The following is a 21,983-nucleotide window of genomic DNA, read 5'->3' as shown; positions in this document are numbered from 1 at the left end:
TCCTATAAAGTACCTTCATTTCTTAAGTGCTTCATCAGTTTCTTCCGTTACTAACTGGTTAAATTTTATTCACTAAAAGTTCATTATTTTATTTGTGATATTCTTATTCACAAGGTCCAGGCCAGACTTTACAGTTTACACACAAAAAAGTGCTTAAAACAATTGGGAGTGTAAACAAAATTAAAATGGAAAACTTTGAGAACTGCTATTTTCTAGTAGTTTACAGATAAATGACAAATCAATAATAAATCAACCCTGTCCAGTCTAATCCTCAAGCAATCCTACTAGGAAACATTATCCTAGTGTAAGTTTAAATTTACTTGAAAATATGGAAAGTGCATATCTTTAAAGATATTCTATAATTTCAATGTTTTTCCTCAAATTCAATCAGTGAGCTTTCATTGTTAACTGCTATTTCTTTTCTCCAAGTCCTCAACTTGTGTCTCATAAAAAAAAATAAGAATCAAGGATAATTATAAACATTCCACTAATTATGAAAGCAAAAATAAAGATCTGGATTGTATGTGAATCTGTAAACAAGTAGTAGCTTCATTCAATTAAAGTAAAGTAGGTGCAAATTTTAGAATTTGTTTGGCATCTTTTCTAACGATTATACATGAAGTAAGCAGGTTCTTTATCCCACTTTCAATCTGTCAAAGTAAATGAAACTCAAAAGTAGTGCATTCAATTGTGTCACTAATTAGTCATAACTGCTCCTTCATTAATGAGATGAAGATATATGCTATGACATATTGTTAATGTTCCCGAAATAAATGACAAAAAAAGTTCAAAAGGTTAACTTACCTTGGAGATATCTAGTTAAGGCTATCATATTTTTCATCTAACACATTTTTAACTTGTATAATTTAATGCATAGATCAATGTTTGCATTTATTATTCATAATAACTCAAGTAAAGGCAAACCCTGAATAGCTGGATTATCATTTCAATCCAACATTTCTTTTAACATGCTAATCTTATATAAATTAGCTTCTGGCTTTGAGTATGTCAAAAGTCTGAAGCATTATTATACCTGAAGTTATGAATAGATGGCCAGACATCACAAATATACCCAAGACTTTCTTATATATTCAAATTCTTAATTTCAATTAAAAATGTAGATAAAATAAGTTAGGATAAGAAATTATCAGTATACTTCTACACTCTTTCTTAAGGGCTACATGGTTCTTAACTTGTTTGTAAAATAGGGAAAGAAGAAAAGATATAAGGCTAAAGAATAAAACTCTCCACTGATGATTAAAAAAAATCCCCATAATGTCAGTAGCTAATTCTGAAAAGTTCAAGAACCTATTAAAAATTAGCACTAACCATTAAAAAAATCACAAAAATGTTTACTTCAAATATTATGCCAAATTATGTCCAAATATTCATGTATTCAGTCAACAGAGATACACTGTTTTCTTGATCTGAAACTGTTCTGAGGACTTGAGAAACTACAAAAAATGAAAAAATAGCAGCCCTACTAGCTTAAAAGCCACCAGGTTTTAGCTACCATTTAGCACATAACCATCATAAAGTCTGTGGAATGTTTACTCATGAATGATGCTCATTAGTAGAAATATTCTGAACAGCAGTAGTGTTATCAAGGCCTAGTAGTGTTCCAAGGTAAGACTGTTCTCTAGGATCTTGCATTTGTTCAGGTCGGACTGGATGAACTATATTTGCAGGTTGAGGAGTAAGAGTATATTTTTCCAGGAAAGCTAAATCAGCTGCATGTGGATAATCAGTTGACTGTGGCTGTGGTGACAGAATCTCATGAGAAGATGGTGGGAGTGTGGTAGTACCAGGTCACTCGGAGTATCAGGCATCTGAACTGGAACCAATGTTACTGGAATACACACTTCAGCAGATATATTCTGTAACATAGTCTTGGCTTCTGGTTGATAAACTTTGGGCTGGTCCATATATTGTTTTGTTTCTGTTTGAAAGATTTTATCATCAGATGAGTACTCTACCAGCAAAGACACAAGTTTTTCCTCAGAAGTACTGAGAGGATCATCAGGAGATTTTATCTCATGAACGTGGTCAATATGGTATTTCAACTTGTCTTTCCACTTAAATGTTGCATTACAATGCTGACAGTTGAAAGGTCGGGCATCAGAATGAATAACCAGGTGTTTTGTTAAGGTTTTTTTAATTCTAAAAGATTGATTGCAAGTTTGACACTTGTATGGTTTTTCACCTGTATGAAAAAAATAAAATTAATTGTAAAGTGTACCCAATTGATAAAATGATAATTTAAATTGCAAGGTTTCCATCTGCATACTTGTAAGACCTTAATAAGAACAATCATATTAAATTAAATGCTATCACAAAAAGGGATGGTATAGTAAAGTGATGAAAACAATTAGTTAAATATCAGAAAGATATGGGCTTGAGTTGTGGCTACACAACTTACTAGCCAAACCTTAAGCAAGCTAACAACTTCTACTAAGCCTAGTTTCCTCATCTGTAACATGAAATAATAATACCACCTAAATGGGAAACTGAAATAACACTGCTCAGCACTGATTATCATTTCTCACTTTATTCCCACTATAGCCTCCAAAAGTTTCGTTAAACTTATTTTCTTCTATCCAAGGAAGATAAAAATCATAACAGAAAATCTGATCAACCTTTTTCTTTGGATCAGAATGAGAAGTAGTCATAATCATCTCTAGCCCAAGGTCTAAATAAGAAAAGTTGATGGGAAAGAATTAGAAGGCTAGATCAGTTTTCAATTCCTGAGTCAAGGATCTCACACTATAGATTAATTTGCTTTTTTATATAAGGCATTAAAAATTTCTAGGTTAGCCAGTGTGATAGGCAGAATAACGGTCCCTCAAAGAGGTACACATTCTAATCCACAGAAGCTGTGAATACATTATATCACACAGTAAATGGAACTTTGCAGATATGATCAAGTTTAGGATCTAAAATGGACAGATTTATTGGATTATGGAGGTGAGTCCAATATAACTGAAAGAGTCTTAAGAACTGTCTGCTAACTGAAGAATAATGGGTGAGAGACAAGTGACAAGAGAACTCAGCCCCAAATTACTGGCTTTGAAAATGTAAGAAGGGAACCCGGCAGGACCCAGGACACTAAAAGTTGTAAAAGGCTCTTAGCTTGCCACCAACAAGAAAATTAGAACTTTGGTTCTAGCCCTGTAACTCCAAGAATTCTATTTTGCCAAGAACCTCAGGAATTGATAAATACATTTTTCCTAAGAGGCCTCAGAAAAAAATACAACCCTACCAACACCTAGATCTTAGCCCAATGAACTACAAATTCATAAATACATATTGTTTAGGCTGCTAAATTTGTGGTAATTTATTACACCATCAATAGAAAATAAATACAGGCATGATAATATTGCAATATACAAAAGCAAATGAGATTACATATCTACTATTACAAATGAGATTACATATCTACTGTTACATGGGAGATATATATTTAGAAGTAGTTGGATACAATACCTTTATTTTGTTTATTTATTTTTATGTGGTGCAGAGGATCGAACCCAGGGCCTTGCATGCATTCTACCGCTGAGCCACAATCCCAGCCCTTATACGGGTTTTTTTATCCTTATCTCCTTCAGCTCTCCATTTAAAACATAATCTATTCTTGTAGAAAATTAAAGAGAGAACTATCTTGGAGCTGAGAAACTATTTCAAATGATTACTCCTTAGGTATTATTGTTTAATATTTTGCAGCCCATTACACCACTGACAAACCACTGACAAAATTTATACAGATGGGGATGCTGGGAACCTGCTACCATTAGATTTCTACTTGGTTCTAGACTAACAGCATTACCAATGTTATTAGAACGAAAGTGAGACATGAAGTAATACACTATATAAAGAAGTAACATTTCTGAAAAGGAAGTACTTTTTAACTATATATAGGATGCGCTGTCTCTGACATTTGATTTTACAGTTGAATGCCTAGAATTAGAGACAATGACAAAATTCATACTGCTTTGAGAGTGAAAAAGAAAAAAAAAGCTTATACTGTTAAGATGTAAGAATTATAAGTTCTTTCTACAAATCCCTGACATCAATATATGACATGCAAGGAGCATTCTATGATTGTCCTTGAAAATAAAAACACTAATACAGCAGCATAACACACACCACCAAAAAGCATAGATTTGATTTTTAAAGATAAAAACGTGAGTTTTAAGTGTTTTCCTTTGGCATTTTACTAGGCATAATGGCTTCTATGAGTGTCTTCATGAAAATGCTTTTATAAATACAAATATTTTCTTCCTTCCTTCCTTCTTTTCTTTAACTTAAAGAGCCAATTAGTTCTAGTGTACAACAATACTTTTAGAAAACTGGAACCTGATAGGCATATCCTTTGAGATATCTATTATCATTTTAAACAGATGTCATTTTCAATAGAAAAATAAATAAATTTGGGCTTATAAAAAGACAAAATCCATAAAGGAGATGTTGATGTTATGAAATGTATGAAATATATCTGGGTTGTATGAAGATACACAAGTAGCAAAAGCCAAAAAATAAGTACATGAACTTGATGAAAGGAGAAATATAGAATAAAAAAATATTTTATAGTGAGATTTTCTACAGTAAAATTATCTATTTAACAGCAATTAAACCAAGTTTTATGCCTCTGAGGAACATAAATGAGAGACATAAGCAACCAAAGAAAGGTACTTTTCAGGACCTATAGAAAGGAATCTATTCACACCAGAAAAAATAAAACAATACTCAAATAAATGCCAACTACTTCTCAGTTATAATTCTAACACATATGAGCCTTTAGAATTTAAAAATGCAACCCACAGGATCAACTATCTTTAGATTAAAATTTAGTACTTAAAATGTAATGAGGGGCATTTATTTCAGACTTGATAGTTTATATCATACCATGTTTCTTGCTGGAGTGAGGGGAAGACAAAAGCTCAAAAAACAAAACAAATCAAAACATAGCACAAAAAGCCTACTCTTTAAAGGTACCAAATGAAGCACAACCAAGTCAGCCAGAACCCATGGGCCCAAGGTTCTAGAGACACAGGAAGTATGGAGGTGCTTTCTTCTCTCTTCAGTGCGCTTTCAGATTCAGTTTATGGGAAAATGAGGTCAAATTGCAGCCTAGGGCTTGAGGAAATCTTACTGGAATAAGAAGACAAAAGTTGGAGCTTTGGACTATCAAGAACTTGAGGGTTCAGAAGCCTGGGCAGGGCAGGGAGGAAGAAGAAGAAGAATAGAAAAATGAATCAAAATATCTGCCAATTCCAAAGATGAACATTTCCTGAGTGAGACAGCTGGAGACCAGGGGCTGAGGGGCTAAAGGACTGAGTTTCTTCAGCAGTCCCAAGGGGTGCTGAGACAGATTAGAATTCAGGACTCTTCAAAGTGAGAAAAGATACCATTCCTTCAGTAAAGACCCCAAAATATGATGAACTAGAAGACAGACCAGAAATAAAAAAAGAAATAAAGCAAGGTCATTTCATGCTCCATCTGCTGGTGAGAAGAATATTAAATCAGTGAAAAAACACATCTTCAAGAGCGTCTATAATTTTTAATTACAAAATCCAAAGTTCAATACAAAATTACCAGGCATGCCAGAAACAGGAACAGGTGATCAAATGGCAAGAGAAGAAAACATGGTGACAGATTTACCAAAAATTTCAAAGAGCTATATTTATAAGGCTAAGACATCAAAATCAATATGGTTAATATGTTCATGAAGATACAAAAAAAAAAAATTTCACCAAGGAATTGGAATGTGTAGAAAGGAAAGTTAGAAAAATTAAACAATTGAAGATAACAATTTGATAGGTAGATTTAACAGCAAATTGGATGCCATAGAAGAAATTATTACTACCACGAAAGCTGTATCAATAGAAAATATCCAGATAAACGTATAAAGAGATATAGGATAAAAAAATAGCATGACAATGATATATGACAAAGTGAAATGGTCTAACATATGAATACTTGAATTCCCAGAGTATATAATAAAGCTATATTTAAAGAGAATGTGACTGAGAACCTTCCTAAAAAAAGAGACAGCAAGTTGTAGATGCAGTAAGTTCCACAAGCTTCACAAAATATAAGCAACAAAGTACAACAAAAAACACATGAAGTCATACTACAGTTGTTATGGTTTAAACACAAGGTTTTCCCAAAAAGCTCATGTGTGAGACAAAGCAATAAAGTACAAGAATTGGGTTATGAGAGCCTTAACCTAATCAGTACATTTATCCACATGAATGGCAGGGAGGGTGTGGCTGAAGGAGGTAAGTCACTGGAGGCATGCCTTTGGGTATGTATTTTGTCCCTGGTGAACAGAGTTCCCTCTGCTTCCTTGTTGCCATGTTCTGAGCTGACTTCCACTGCCCTACTCTTCCACCATAATGTACTGCCTCATCTCAGGCCCCGTGCTATAGAGTTGGTCATCTATGGACTGAGAAATTTAAAAGTATGAGTCAAATAAACTGTGCTTTCTCTAATTGTTCTCATCAGGTCTTTTGGTCACATCAACAAAAAAAGCTGATTAATACAAGAGCAAAACTATTGAAAACCAAAGATAAAGAAGAATCTGTAAAAGCAAAACCAACTGGGAAACATTTCTTTCAAGTGATCAACAATAAAAATAACAGTAAAAATTTCAAAAAAGTCAAAGAAGCTTGAAGAAGAGAGATGACATATTTAAAGTGCTATAAGAAAATAAATGCTAATGTCACTTTATAGCCAGAAAAACTATCCTCCTTAAGGTAAAAATAAAAACATTTTAGTTAAATAAAAGCTAAGAGAATATGGTGTTTCTCATGCAGAAGGAAAATAATTATAGATGCCAAAGATAATGCAAGAAGGAATGGACAGTAAAGGAAAAATATATGATCAAATCTAAAGAGAAAAAAATCAAAATATTAGAAAATATTTTAATGGCATTATAGTGAAAATATGGAATACAAAACTTGAAGAATGCAATGAATCAATTCATTATGTAGAGCTTTAAAAGACAGAGTAAAAAAATACTTTACCAATAATGGGAATGAAAAAATGGTTATAACCAAAGATCCTATAATCATTAAAGAGATAAATAAAATACCCTGAATTCTTCCAAAAGATTTGGTATTTTAGATTATACAAATATCTTAAAGTCAAAAGAGACACTGAGTATCTGACAGCTCTATAACTATTAAAGAATCTTTAATTAGACTGGGGACATAGCTCAGTGGTAAAGTGTTTGACTAGCACACAGAGGACGTTGGATTTGATCCCCAACACTGCAAAAAATTAAAACCTTTCTCTAAATAAAATAAATAAACTCAGAGGGATTTACCACTGAATTCTTCTAAATATTGAGAGTATGGTGCCAATTTTACACAAACTACGTACTTCAAGAAAGATGTATTATTTCCCATGTCATTTTTTTTTACCAGTCTCATTATAACAAAGCCTGAAAGGGACATTACAAGGAAAAAAATATAGGTAGTATGTCTCATGAACATAGAGAAAAAGGGAGAAAGAAAAAAAGAAAAGAAAGAAAAGGAGGAGAGAAATAAAAGCAAGTAAACAAACTGAATTCAGCTATACAGGGTAATACATCAGGAACAGAATGTTATATCATGAATACAACATGATGGAGGAACAGGGTAATATATCATTAACAGAGTAATAGAACGTGAATCAATCTGTGTTTATTCCAGAAACGTAAGGTTTGACATACAAAACTAAACATAACATCACATTACTAAACTTTAAAAGTCTATACAGATAGTTCAATAGAACATAATAGAATTGACAAACCACACATGTGATCACTTAATTTAAAACAAATGTATCAACAACACGCAGTGAGAATAGTCTTTCAGTATACAGTGGTAGCACATCTAGATAACTATATGCCAAAATGGGAATATTCATCCCTCCTTAATAACAACAAAAATTCAAGATGCGTAGATCTAAATATGAAGGTTACAATAAAGCTTCTAAGAAAGTGACATCCAAAGTTTCGATTACCTGGGGTCAGTTTGTCTTCATTATCTGAATTAAAGAAGTTTGTTTCTTTAAAGCTTTCAAACCAGCAGACTACTGCAGGAGCAGAGATCCACCCCAGACCTCCCACACCAGCCCGCAGGGGACCCAGGCTCTCAGTAGGCCTGGTCCACCCCTCCTGCAGCCACGCCCGCCACAGGACTGTCCCTCCCAAACAGCAGACTACCAAGGGAGGTCAAGCCCAGAGGCCCAGATCCACCCACACCAGCTTACACAGGACCCAGATCCAGGATGCAGTAGCATTCAATAAGGGACACCAACAGGGTCTGGAAGCACAACATCAAGTGAGGTACAGACAATCTGCATGGGTACTATAAGAATACAGGAAAGAAAGTGTAATATCTCAGATCCACACTGCAAGAAAGGAAGACACATAGACAACATGAAAAAACAGGAAAGAAAAGTGCCCCCAAAAAACCAGGACACTATAATAAACAGAACCCGTGGACAGGAAAGTTGATGAAATGTCAGAGAAGGAGTTCAGAAGGTTCATAATTAAAATGATCTGTGAACTAAAGAATGACCTAAATGAGCAAATATATGCAAAAATTGATTACTCAAACAATGAATAAGAGAGCAAATATAGGAAGCAAAAGATTACTTCCAAAGAGAGATAGAGACTCTGAAAGAAAACCAATCAGAAATCCTTAAAATGAAGGATACAATAAATCAAATAAAAAAGTTAGAAAGCATAACCAACAGACTACATCACTTGGAAAAAAGAACGTCAGATAATGAAGACAAAGTATATAACCTGGAAAATAAAGTTGACCTCACAGTGAAGATAGTTAGAAACCATGAACAGAATATCTTAAGAATTATGGGATAGCATCAAAAAACCAAAACTCAGAGTTACTGGGATAGAGGAAGGCACAGAGTTTCAAATCAAAGGAATGCACAATCTCTCTGAGATAATATCAGAAAATTTCCCAAGGATGAAGAATGAACTGGAAAACCAAATAGAAGAGGCTTACAGGACACCAAATGTACAAAATTAAAACAGATCTACACCAAGGCACATTATAATGAAAATGCCTAGCATACAGAATAAGGATAGAATCTTAAAAGCTGTAAGAGAGAGGAATCAGATCACATATAGGGGGAGACCAATTCATATCTCAGCAGATTTTTCAACCCAGACCCTCAAAGCCAGGAGATCATGGAACAACATATACCAAGCTCTGAAAGAAAATGAATGCCAACCAAGAATCTTATATCCAGCAAAACTAAGCTTTAGATTTGATGATGAAATGAAAACATTTTGTGATAAACAAAAGTTAAAAGAATTTACAACTAGAAAGCCTGTACTCTAGAACATCCTCAGCAAAATATTCCAAGAAGAGGAAATGAAAAACAATGATGAAAATCAGCAGAGGGAAGGATTACACTAAAGGAAAATCTAATCACAAGAGAAACCTAGTAAAGTTAAATGACAAAAACAAATAAAAATGGCTGGGAATACAAATCATGTCTAAATAATAACCCTGAATGTTAATGGCCTAAACTCACCAATCAAAACACATAGACGAGCAGATTGGATTAAAAAAACCAACAACAACAACAACAATATGCTAGCTCCAAGAGATTCACCTCATAGAAAAAGACATCCACAGACTGAAAGTGAAAGGTTTGGAAAAAACATACAACTCACATGGACTGCAGAAGCAATCAGGGATTTCCATCCTCATATCAAATAAAGTAGACTTCAAACTAAAGTCAATCAAAAAGGATAAAGAAGAACACTACATACTGCTCAAGGGAACCATACACCAACAAGACTTAACAATTATAAATATATATGCCCCAAAAAATGGAGCATCTACATTCATCAAACAAATTCTTCTCAAGTTCAAGAGTCAAATAGACCACAACACAATAATTTTGGTGACTTTAACACACCTCTTTCATCATTAGATAAATCTTCCAAACAAAAGTTGAACAAAGAAACTACAGAATTCAATAATACAACCAATAACTTAGATTTAACTGACATATATAGAATATTTCATTCTTCAAACGAGTGAATACACTTTCTTCTCAGCAGCACATGGATCCTTCTCTAAAATAGATCACATACTATGCCACAAAGCAACTCTTAGCAAATATAAAAAAGTAGAGATACTACCCTGCATTCTATCAGATCATAATGGAATGAAATTAGAAATCAATGATAAAATAAGAAATAAAAGCCACTCCAACACCTGGAGACTAAATAATATGCTACTGAATGAACAATGGGTTGCAGAAGACATCAAGGAGGAGATTTAAAAAAATTTCAGAGGTGAATGACAATACAGATACAACATATTGAAATCTCTGGGACATGATGAAAGCAGTTCTAAGAGAAAAGTTCATTGCATGGAGTTCATTCCTCTTTTTAAAAGAAGAAAAAGTCAATGAATAAATGACTTAACATTACATCTCAAAGCCCTAAGAAAAAAAGAACAAATCAACACCAAAAGCAGCAAAAGACAGGAAATAATTAAAATCAGAGTTGAAATCAATGAAATTGAAACAAAAGAAACGATTGAAAAAATTGACAGAACAAAAAGTTGGTTCTTCGAAAAAATAAATAAAATTGATAGACCCTCAGCCATGCTAACAAAGAGAAGGAGAAAACTAAATCACTAACATATGTGATGAAAAAGAAAATATCACAACAGACAATACAGAAATACAGAAGATAATTAGAAATTATTTTGAAAACTTGTACTCCAATAAAATAGAAAATATCGAAGGCATCTACAAATTTCTGGAGTCACATAATTTGCCTAAATTGAATCAGGATAATCAATTTCAAGTGACAAAATAGCAGATGCCATCAAAAGTCTAAAAAACCAAGAAAAACCCAGGGCTGGATGGATACACAGCCGAGTTCTACAAGATCTTTAAAGAAGAACTAATACCAATACTCTTCAATTTATTTCAGGAAATAGAAAAAGAGAGAGCACTTCCAAACTCATTCTATGAGGCAAATATCATCCTGATTCCAAAACCAGGCAAAGACACATCAAAGAAAGAAAACTTCAGATCAATATCTCTAATGAACATAGATGTAAAAATTCTCAATAAAATTCTGTCAAATCGAATATAAAAACATATCAAAAAGATCATGCACCACAATCAAGTGAGATTCATCCCAGGGATGCAAGGTTGGTTCAACATACGGAAATCAATAAATTTAATTCATCACATCAATAGACTTAAAGAAAAGAATTATAAGATCATCTCAATAGATGCATAAAAAGCATTTGATGAAATGCAGTACCCCTTTATGTTCAAAACACTAGAAAAATTAGGGATAACAGGAACATATCTCAACATCATAAAGGTTATCTTTGTTAAACCCCAGGCAAATATCATTTGAAATGGAGAAAAATTGAAGGCATTCCCTCTAAAAACTGGAACAACACAGGGATGCTCTCTTTCACCACTTCTATTTAACATAGTTCTTGAAACACTGGCCAAGAGCAATTAGTGAAAGAAATTAAAGAGATAACACATAGGAAAAGTTCTCAAATTGGCACTATTTGCTGATGATATGATTCTATAACTAGAAGACCCTAAAAGTTCCACCAGAAAACTTCTAAAACTAGTAAATGAATTCAGCAAAGTAGCAGGATATAAAATCAAAACCCATAAATCAAAGGCATTTCTGTATATCAGTGATAAATCCTCAAAAATGGAAATGTAGAAAACTACCCAATGTACAATAGCCTCAAAAAGAATAAAATACTTGGGAATCAACTTAATGAAAGAGATGAAAGATCTATACAATAAAAACTATAGAACCCTAAAGAAAGAAGTCAAAGAAGACCTTCGAAGATGGAAAGATCTACCTTACTCTTGGATAGGCAAAATTAATATTATCAAAATGACCATACTTCAAAAAGCAATATACAGATTTAATGCAATTCCGATCAAAATCCCAATGACATTCCTCATAGAAATAAAAAAGCAATCATGAAATTCATCTGGAAAAATAAGAGATCCAGAATAGCTAAAGCAATCTTTAGCAAGAAGAGTGAAGCAGGTGGCATCACTATACCAGACCTTAAACTACACTACAGAGCAATAGTAACAAAAACAACATGGTATTGGCACCAAAACAGACTGGTAGACCAATGGTACAGAACATAGAGACTAACCCACAAAAGTACAATTATCTTATATTAGACAAAGTTGCCAAAAATATGCACTGGGGAAAAGGTAGCCTCTTCAACAAATGGTGCTGGGAAAACTGGAAATCCATATGCACCAAATGAAATTAAACCCCTATCTCTTACCATGCATGAAACTCAACTCAAAATGGATCAAGGACTTAGGAATAAAACCAGAGACCCTGTGTCTAAAAGAAGAAAAAGTAGGCCCTAATCTCCATCATGTGAGCTTAGGTCCCAACTTCTTTAATAAGACTCCTGTGACACTTCTTTTAAAATAATTAAAATCTAGAATCAATAAATGGGGTGGACTCAAACTAAAAAGTTTCTTCTCAGCAAAAGAAACAATCTGTGAGGTGATTAGAGAGCCTACATCTTGGTAGCAAATCTTTACCCTTCACGCATCAGATACAGCACTAATCTCTAGGTATATAAAGAACTCAAAAAGCTAACTACCAAAAAAAACCCCAAATAATCCAATCAATAAATGGGCCAAGGACCTGAAGAGATACTTCCTCAGAAGATGATATACAATCAACCAACAAATATATGAAAAAAATGTTCATCATCACTAGCAACTAGAGAAATGCAAGTCAAAACCACTCTAAGATTTTATCTCACTCCAGTCAGAATGGTAGCTTTTATGAAAACAAACACCAATAAGTGTTGGCTAGGATGTGGGGAAAAAGGTACATTCGTACACTGCTGGTGGGACTGTAAATTGGTGCAGCCAATATGGAAAGCAGTACAGAGATTTCTTGGAAAATTAAGAATGGAACCACCATTTAACCCAGCTATCCCTCTCTTCAGTCTGTACAAAAGAACTTAAAACGGCATACTACAGGGACACAGCCACATCAATGTTTATAGCAGCATAATTCACAATAGCTAAACTATGGAACAAACCTAGATGCCCTTCAATAGATTAATGGATAAAAAAAATGTGGCATATATACATGATAGAATATTACTTAGCAATAAAAGAGAATAAAATCATGGCATTTGCAGGTAAATGTTTTAGGTTAAAGAAGATAATGCTAAGTGAAGTTAGCCAATCTCCAAAAGCAAAAGCCGATGTTTTCTTTGCTATAAGGAGGTTGACTAATAGTGGGATAGGGAGAGGGAACATGGGAGAAACGGACGAACTCTAGATAGGGAGAGGGGTTGCAGGGGAAGAGAGGGTGTACGGGGTTATAAATGATGGTGGAATGTGATGATCATTATTATCAAAAGTATAAGTATAGGGCTGGGACTATGGCTCAGTGGTAGCGCACTTGCCTTGTATGTGTGAGGCACTGGGTTCGATTCTCAGCACCATATATAAATAAAGAAAATAAAGATCTATCAACAACTAAGGGAAAAATAAAAATTAAAAAAATTTTTTTTAAAGTACATTATAAAGACACGAATTGGTGTGAATATGCTTTGTATACAACCAGAAATATGAAAAAATTGTGCTCTATATATGTAATAAGAATTGTAATGCATTCCACTGTCATATATAATTAAAAAAATAAATAAGTCATATTATAAAAAAAGTTTCTTAAAATAGAAAAGAACATAAATATAAAAAATTTTGAAAAGATACATGATGTCTTTAAAATTCAGAATCTTTGTTCATTGAAAGATACCATTACCAGGGATGGGTCTGTAGCTCAGTGGTAGAGTGGTTGCTTGGCAGGTATGAGGCACTGGGTTCGATCCTCAGCACCAATAAAAATAAATAAAAAAAATAAAAGTCTATAGACAACTGAAAAAAATTTTTTTTCAAAAGAAGAAAGATACCATTACTAAAGTGAAAAGATAAGTCATAGAGTAGAACAAGATATCTACAATATACACAATCAGCAACAGGCTAAAACAACTAATATAGAACTCTTACAAATGAATTTAAAAAAAGATTTAAGAAAATGAGAAGAATTAATTATAATAGTGGATGCCCAAATGGCCAGCAAGCATATAAAATATGGGGAGGTTTGAATATCACTACTCATCACAAAAATGCAAATACAGGCTACTTTCAATTAGTGCTACATATCCATCAGGTGAACTAACACAAAATATGAAACATTGGTGAAAATGTGGAGCAACTAGAATTCTTACACTGCTAGTGGTAGTACAAATGGACATGATTGTCTTAAAAACCTGTTTAGTAATGTCTATCCTTGTTGCCAGGAATTGCAGGGTCAGGTATAATACCAGAAAAATTAATTTTTTTGCATGTTTATGCAAAAATATGGACAAGACTGTTCAAAGAACTAAGCAATGCTTCCTTCACAGTAGAATGGACAAAATAAAGTAGGGTATATTAATATGAGAATAAAAATAAACCTCTCATAAAAGTATCTCACAGACATACTTTTGAGTGAAAGCCAGATCTTGAAAAAAAATGTTCTTATTATGTAATTCCATTTATATGAGGGTCAAACAGACACAACTGATTTTTATTGATATAAGTCAACATAGTCATTATCTCTGCAAGGAGGGGACAGGGAAGATGCCTCTGGGGTCCTGGCAGTATTCTACATGTTGATCTGAGGGGTGGCTACATTGACATATTAATTATAAAAACTCAATGATCTGTCCATTAAGATTTGTACACTTTATATGCTACACTACAGCACAAAGATCTTATAAAGACAATTTACCTTGAACTTAAAAATATGAACCAAGGCTAAAATCTAATCCCAGATTTCTATCAGTTTATGGCAATTTTAACTAATGTATTACTGTTTCAACAAGACAACTGTTGAGGTAAATATATAATCACTACTCTGAGGATTACATAAGCAAAACATGTATGGATGAGAATAAGCCACATAGGAGAATAATTTTCCAAATTCTAAATAATGATATTCAAAAGTACTGAAGCTTTTAGAATACAGACTAGAAGACCACAATATTGCTAATTCACATAAACTCCAAAATAATGAGTAGACATCTTAAAGAGGAAAATGATTTAACCAAGAACAAATATAGGCATATTTTACTCCTGAATAACCTCACCAAAGTATATATGAAGTACCCATTAAGTCTTACATGAATGTGTCCGAAAATGCATTTCCAGACTTGATTTTCCTTTAAAAATTTTCTTACAAACATCACATTGATGAAAGGTTGCTTTATATTTAAGAAAATAAAAATGTTTGCATTTTTCAATGTAATTTATACTAATAATGAAAATAAGTCCTAATTTTATAACTGTACATATAATTATCAAATGAATAAAGCATAGAACTCTACAGAAACATGAATACTTTTAAGTATGGAGCTTGTTGCTGGTTCTTATTCCTCCAGTTATATTCAAAAATCCATAAAAAGAAGCCTTTAGATTTTCAACTATTTTAAATCACGTTTTAATATCAGCTATTTAAATATACAAGAAAAAATTAATAGGACAAAAACAGATCAATAGTGGGCTAAAGGGAAGAGCAACTGAGTACAAAGGGTATAAATTCTGAGGTTATGGAAATAGTCTGTATTCTGATGGTAGTGATTATATGACTTACAGAACTATTCTCTAAAAAGAGAAAATTTCACTTTATGTAAATTAAAACATTAAAGAAACAAATACTGAGGCTGATTAGAAACTGCAGCAATCTCAAAATTCACATTCATCAAAAAGTTGACAATGCTCCCATCATTTCACTTCTTAATAAATATTTGATATTTGCACTTATAAATCAAATAAATTTCAAGGAATGAAATACTTGCCCCTCATTTTTATCATAGACATAAAACTATAAATCACCCAAAAGTTGACTTAGTGAGCAGCATACTATAGTGCCTAAGAGTATTTTTGAGTTAAATAATCTCAAATGTAAAATTTAATTGTGAGGACTAAGATATTTGCAAGAGTATTATTTAAGTCAAAGTCTATGTCTACCCCCTCTTACTCCTTCAATTCAGTGAAAATAAGTAGGAAAAAATATGCCTTGCTCAATTCTTTAAGATCTATAAAGAAGCTATGATAAACTAGAAAAAAAACAGCTGATTAACCTATCCCTAATTAAACAAAAAGCTCTAACTCTTCCTCAATCAAGACTCAGCCTATGTAGTAATTATGAAAAATTTTACTTTTTCACTCACTTTTGCCACGCTTTCTCACCAAGGTGCACACTTTTGTAATGAACAGTGAGATGATCCCTATGACCAAAACATTTTCCACATTCTTCACATTGATGAGCCTTTTCACCTAAAAATAAAGTTCCAAATACTTTGATTATAGTATACATTTCAGTTTGTCCCCCCCCCCCCATAAATAAATGACCAAACAATAAGATCACATGTTAGGAAATAAACCAAGAAAGTAAAACCACCTATTATTCTGGGCTATTTCCTTTATATTACTTTCTTAAACATCTTTCCTAAGGGAATCTATATTTAATTTCACCAATGTAAATCCTTTATCCACTTGGAAAAGAAATTAATAGCCTTCTGCTGTAGATTTCAAATCTTACCTTTCAATGTAAAAGAGCAAAATAAATGAAATTACTTTAAAACCCAGGATATTTTTTAGTTGTTTATATAGTTATATATGTCTAGATGTGAACACCTCAAATGAACATACATTACATTGAAAAGAGGCTGTCTTACTATTTATAAAAAGGACCTGAACATTTTCAGATCTTTGTACTTTGCTTTTTTTTTAAAGAAAGAGTGAGAGAGAGTGAGAAAGAGGGAGAGAGAGAGAGAATTTTAATATTTATTTTTTAGTATTTGGCGGACACAACATCTTTGTCTGTATGTGGTGCTGAGGATCGAACCCGGGCCACACGCATGCCAGGCGAGCGCGCTACCGCTTCAGCCACATCTCCAGCCCCTGTACTTTGCTTTTGAAAGATTTTCATCTGTGGGATTTCTTACTTTTGCAATGAGCCAAAATGCAAATGTAATGAAAAATCCTAGGTGATTTCCTATTTTTACATTTAGCTACAAATACTTGGTCTTTAAAAATCACTATCTCAGCTGGGTGTGGTAGCGCACATCTGTAATCCAGCGGCTAGGGAAGATGAGGCAGGAGGATCTTGAGTTCAAAGCCAGCCTTAGCAAAAGCAACTCAGCAAGAACCTGTTTATAAATAAAACTACAAAAAAAGGCTGGGGATGCAGCTCTGTGGTCAAGTGCCCTGGTTCAATCCCCAATAGTAAAAAACTATAAAAAACTAAAAATTACAAAAAATTGAAAATAACTGCAATCTGCCTCACTGATATGATTTAAGAAAATAACTACTATTTGTTGTATACTTTATATTTTAAATTATGCTTATTAGAATAATCACCTGTTCTACTATACTCTTAGAGATGGCTCTTTCCCATTATTGTGTTCACATATTTGACTCTCTTAGAACTTCCTGAACATCAATCTAAGAGGAAAATATGAAAGAAATCCCCAGAATGTAAAAATTATAAATACAGTATAAAGATCTGAAATTGATCAGGATTATTAAAATACTCTTTTCCAAAGATGCTTTCAAAATTTAGTATAACATAAACAATTACAATCATTTTCCTTTAAAACACCAAAATTTTGTTAACTATTGCTCAAATACAATCAAAGTGGGAAATATTATCACAGTTTCTTCCATTAGGGATGTGACAATAGCAATAATTCCACATATCACCATGTTATGCAAATTCAAATTTTTTGAGAATTTGTTTAAAATTAAATTTTAAACTATACTTTGTAGTTACAAAGGGTGACCAAATATATGATTAAAATTTCAGGGAATGTCATAAAATTACTTCTCTTTTAGATACTTCTTTCAGAAAGGCTTTTAGAATCAGCATTAAAAAGGAGTAATCAATATACAACTAATTATTAAAACTACAGCTAATGTAAACATGATGTATTATGATGTTCTTTTTAGGTATTAAAAAATTCTGAAAATAGAAAACAAAATATAGCCTACCTGAATGTATTTTTTTGTGCTTTGTAAGGTGGTCATGACGAATAAATGTTTATCCACATTCATCACACTCATATCTTTTGTCATCATGATGACTCGTAAGTGAAGCCTATAAAGAAAAAAAAAAGTGCAGACCACTGAAACAGATGACAAATACTTGAAAATGAATACATAATGAAAAATGGGCTGTCTAACCAACCTCCTTCAGGTACTATTTGTCTTTTATCTGTGACTTTCAGAGCCTTTCTCAGTCTTCTGTTCATTGGCCCCAGGGTTCTATTCACCACTTCCAAAAAAGCATTTTAACATTTGCACATGCTTAAACCACTTTTGGATAATATTTCTTCCCAGCATGTTAGATCTTAAGTCTATTTCATGAATCTACCAAATATCTGGGGTTGTTATCTGACTGGCCAAGTCTTAGAAACATCGAAAGGAGGAATATTACAGGAATAGAATCAGACAAATGGAATAACTGTACAAGTGACTAAACACATGATAATAATAATAGCAAATAACACAGCAAATAACTGAAGATTAGTACTATTCCAGAAGACAAGTGATACCACTTATAAATTGATAGTTCAGAATTTATTGTATTATAAAAAAACTCAACATTATGAAAATTACACTTTACCACTCTTTGCACTAGTTGAGGAAAATGGAACTCCTTTTATAGTCATTCAAACACAGATTATAAAGGTTTTGATTATTAAAATTGATTTAACTTGAATCCTTCTATCCCTACAATCTATTATATATACATACAATGTGTGTGTATATATATAGACACACACACTCTTATCTTTTGTCACATATACAGTATACACATATATATACACATTATATATATATATATATATATATATATATATATGTATGTATATACATATACATATACATATATATATATCCTAATAAAATGAAGAGCTCTCTCATTCAAGTTGCCAAAATAAGTGTTGATTCTACCATAACTAAAATAAGTAATCTAACTGGACTGGATCTAAAGGAAAAAATATCTGTCTAAATTTAAGAGAAAAATGATAAATGAAAGTGTAAACACTAAAGCCTTACGACTAAAATTCTAGAAACCATTTATAAAATTAAAATGATACAAGCATTTCCAAAAATCAGTTATATATCTAGAAAAACATTTTCATAAACTTCAAATGTGGTCAGAGATTCATTCATAAAATTGAGAATTCTAGAGTTTTAAACTTGCCATGTTTTTATACTAAAGATATTCTTGTATAATTAAGAATGAAGAAATAGAGCTGGGAACGTAACTCAATGATATAGCATTTGCCTAGCATGCTCAAAGCCCTGGATTGGATCCTTAGTACTGCAAACAAAAACATAAGCAAAAACAAACAAACAAACAAACAACACCAAATTTGAAACAAATAGGTTCCAAATAAATTCTCATTCAAGGAAAAATAAATAAATATTAAAATAATAACTTAGTAAAACCTTTAGTAAATTTGGCAATGAGGAAACATTTAATAATATTCTTTATAAATCCTTTAAAATGCAAATAAATATTAAAAATTGTAGAGAACAGAAAGCTTTTTATACAATTTTACATATGTTTAGAAATATTCAACAAAAAACATTATAAGAAATAAATAAAATGGAGATGTAATTGTATCTTACCTCACATAGGGAAAAATAGCTTTACTTACCTGTATGAGCTTCCATGACGAAAACTTTGTCCACAAATACTACAAAGATGAGGCTTTTCTCCACTATGGATTCTCAAATGTTCTTTCAAAGTAGTTCTGTGCTAAAAATACATAAATTTAAAGTTTTATTATATACCCAAGTATATACTACAAATTTCCAGAAAGATTAATAGAATAGTATACAAAGCCAGAGATATTATAGCAATTCTTTTTCCTACAATATTTTTACTCTCTACTGAACAGCAGTATACAAATATGCTTGTTATGTCTTTCTCATTAAAAATAAATTAAAAACACTGATTGTGGCATTCTTTGTTATTGGTTGCTTACAGATTTAACCGTATAACTTAAGCACACTTTGAAGAAGTGTAAGTAAAAAATGCTCAATTATCACTATTGAATTGGGTAAAACTTATGTGGATTTTAGTACAGAAGGTTGAAAATATTTAAGGAATTCAGTTTATGAGTTTTTCCTTCCAAATGTGTGCTCATTACTTGTTAGATGTTTTAAGGCAAAGAAAACAATACAGGTGTTACTGACTTTCAGGTGGTGATGTATAAAAGGAACCTATATAAAGGATATAATTTTTCCTCTTCCTAAGTCTTCCAGTTCCACTGACCTGGATGGGCTAGTGTGTAACCATTACAACTCCAAGTAAACCACAAGCAGCAGTCCCTGAAATTCTAACATTCAGAATTTTCCCACATACTAATGTGCTAAGTAAACATGGACATGTTATTTACAAGAGGAAAGGAAATGAAAAGCAAGTGAGACTTGCAGGCTTTTAGCTGTCAATAGTAGTTTGTTTTTTAATTTCAGTCTCATTAAAAGGCTTAATATGAAATGGAAGTCAAGCTCCACCAGCAGATGGTGCACTTCTACAAGGACCTCCAACACTTGACAAGTAACAGTTCCAGCACTGATTAAAATACCCCCCCCCCAAATAATCAGACCCCTACCTTCTAAGTAGTTATAGTAAAAAGATAGAATTATCTTTGTTTTTCTTTTGGCTTACTTTTTATTTTTACAGAAATACTATTAGTAGAAAAATTAATTTATGCCCAAACAATAGTCTATATTTTTTCTATCTATAAATGATTTTATATAATGTACTATAATGATTTTACTATACCTCCATCATATCCATCTATTGTTTTAAGAAAATGACATTTCTCACTGCTTTAGACTATGAAACTTTCACATCCTGAAGAGTGTATAAAATAGCATTAAGTACATGTGCAGATTAAGACTTAAAGCTTCTCCTTAATCTCATTTTTTACTCCCTCCTCAGAAATAATTATTCCCTTTTTGTTGTTGTTTTATTCTGAGGATAGCCCCAAAATAACATTTCTGTGGAAGAAATTAAATATCCTTAATTAACATTAGCATACAGAAGTTCTAAAGAGAGTGAATAGAGGCAAGAAACCAGACCTCCTCTAGTATTCTGTTCTCCTAGTTAAAAGATAAAAATGCTAGCAAGTAATCTAACCAATGACAACCCTCAACAAGTCTTAGACCACACTAATACCAATATGGACTACACATTGCATATGTCACATATCTGACATTTTGGTATTTTCATGTACTATCCTCCTGTCAATGCCCTTTGCTTGTCTCCTATGTTAGAACTTTGTTTTCCTCTAGCCCTTGTCTTCACCTTTGTGAGATTATTCTTGCATTTTGGTAGTACACACTCTGTCTTAGTTCATGAGAAATAGAACATTAAAAGCTATTTTTTTAACACCATGAAAACGTGTCAAATTCTATTCTCAGATGCAAATGTTTTCTTTTAAGAACTGGAGGTTGGGATTATTTTTTTTCCAACCCACGACAGCCGCCTCGCGAGGGATCCTAGGGAATGTAGTTCTTCTTTGCCCGCCCGGGACCCAGTCATCCGGACTACATTTCCCATAGCACTCCGCGCGTATTTCCCTAAGTCTCGCGAGAATTCTGGCGCGATCCACCCGGCAAGCGGGTTCTTGCGTGGGCCGCCGGGAGTTGTAGTCTTCTTCCAGAAGCCGCACCCGCCTGCACCGGGGAGGGGGCAGAGGAGAGACTACAAGTCCCAGGTGTCGCGGCGTCGCTGTCCGCAGGGCGGGGGGGGGGGGGGGGGGGGGGGGGTACGAAAGAGAAACCCGGGGGCGCGGGGTGAGTGAAGGGCTGGGGCGGGAGGGGGCCGCAGGCCGGAC

General features: G+C 33.1%; 1 pseudogene; it reads right to left on the bottom strand.

Moving 5' to 3' along the window:
• Positions 1 to 1,554: 1,554 nt before the first annotated feature.
• LOC143387723 (zinc finger and BTB domain-containing protein 41-like) lies at positions 1,555 to 20,932 on the bottom strand (annotated as a pseudogene).
• Positions 20,933 to 21,983: the final 1,051 nt, after the last annotated feature.

This window comes from Callospermophilus lateralis, unplaced genomic scaffold (genome assembly GCF_048772815.1).
Source record: "Callospermophilus lateralis isolate mCalLat2 unplaced genomic scaffold, mCalLat2.hap1 Scaffold_167, whole genome shotgun sequence".
Lineage (NCBI taxonomy): Eukaryota > Metazoa > Chordata > Mammalia > Rodentia > Sciuridae > Callospermophilus > Callospermophilus lateralis.
This window is presented reverse-complemented; position numbering and strand designations above follow the sequence as displayed.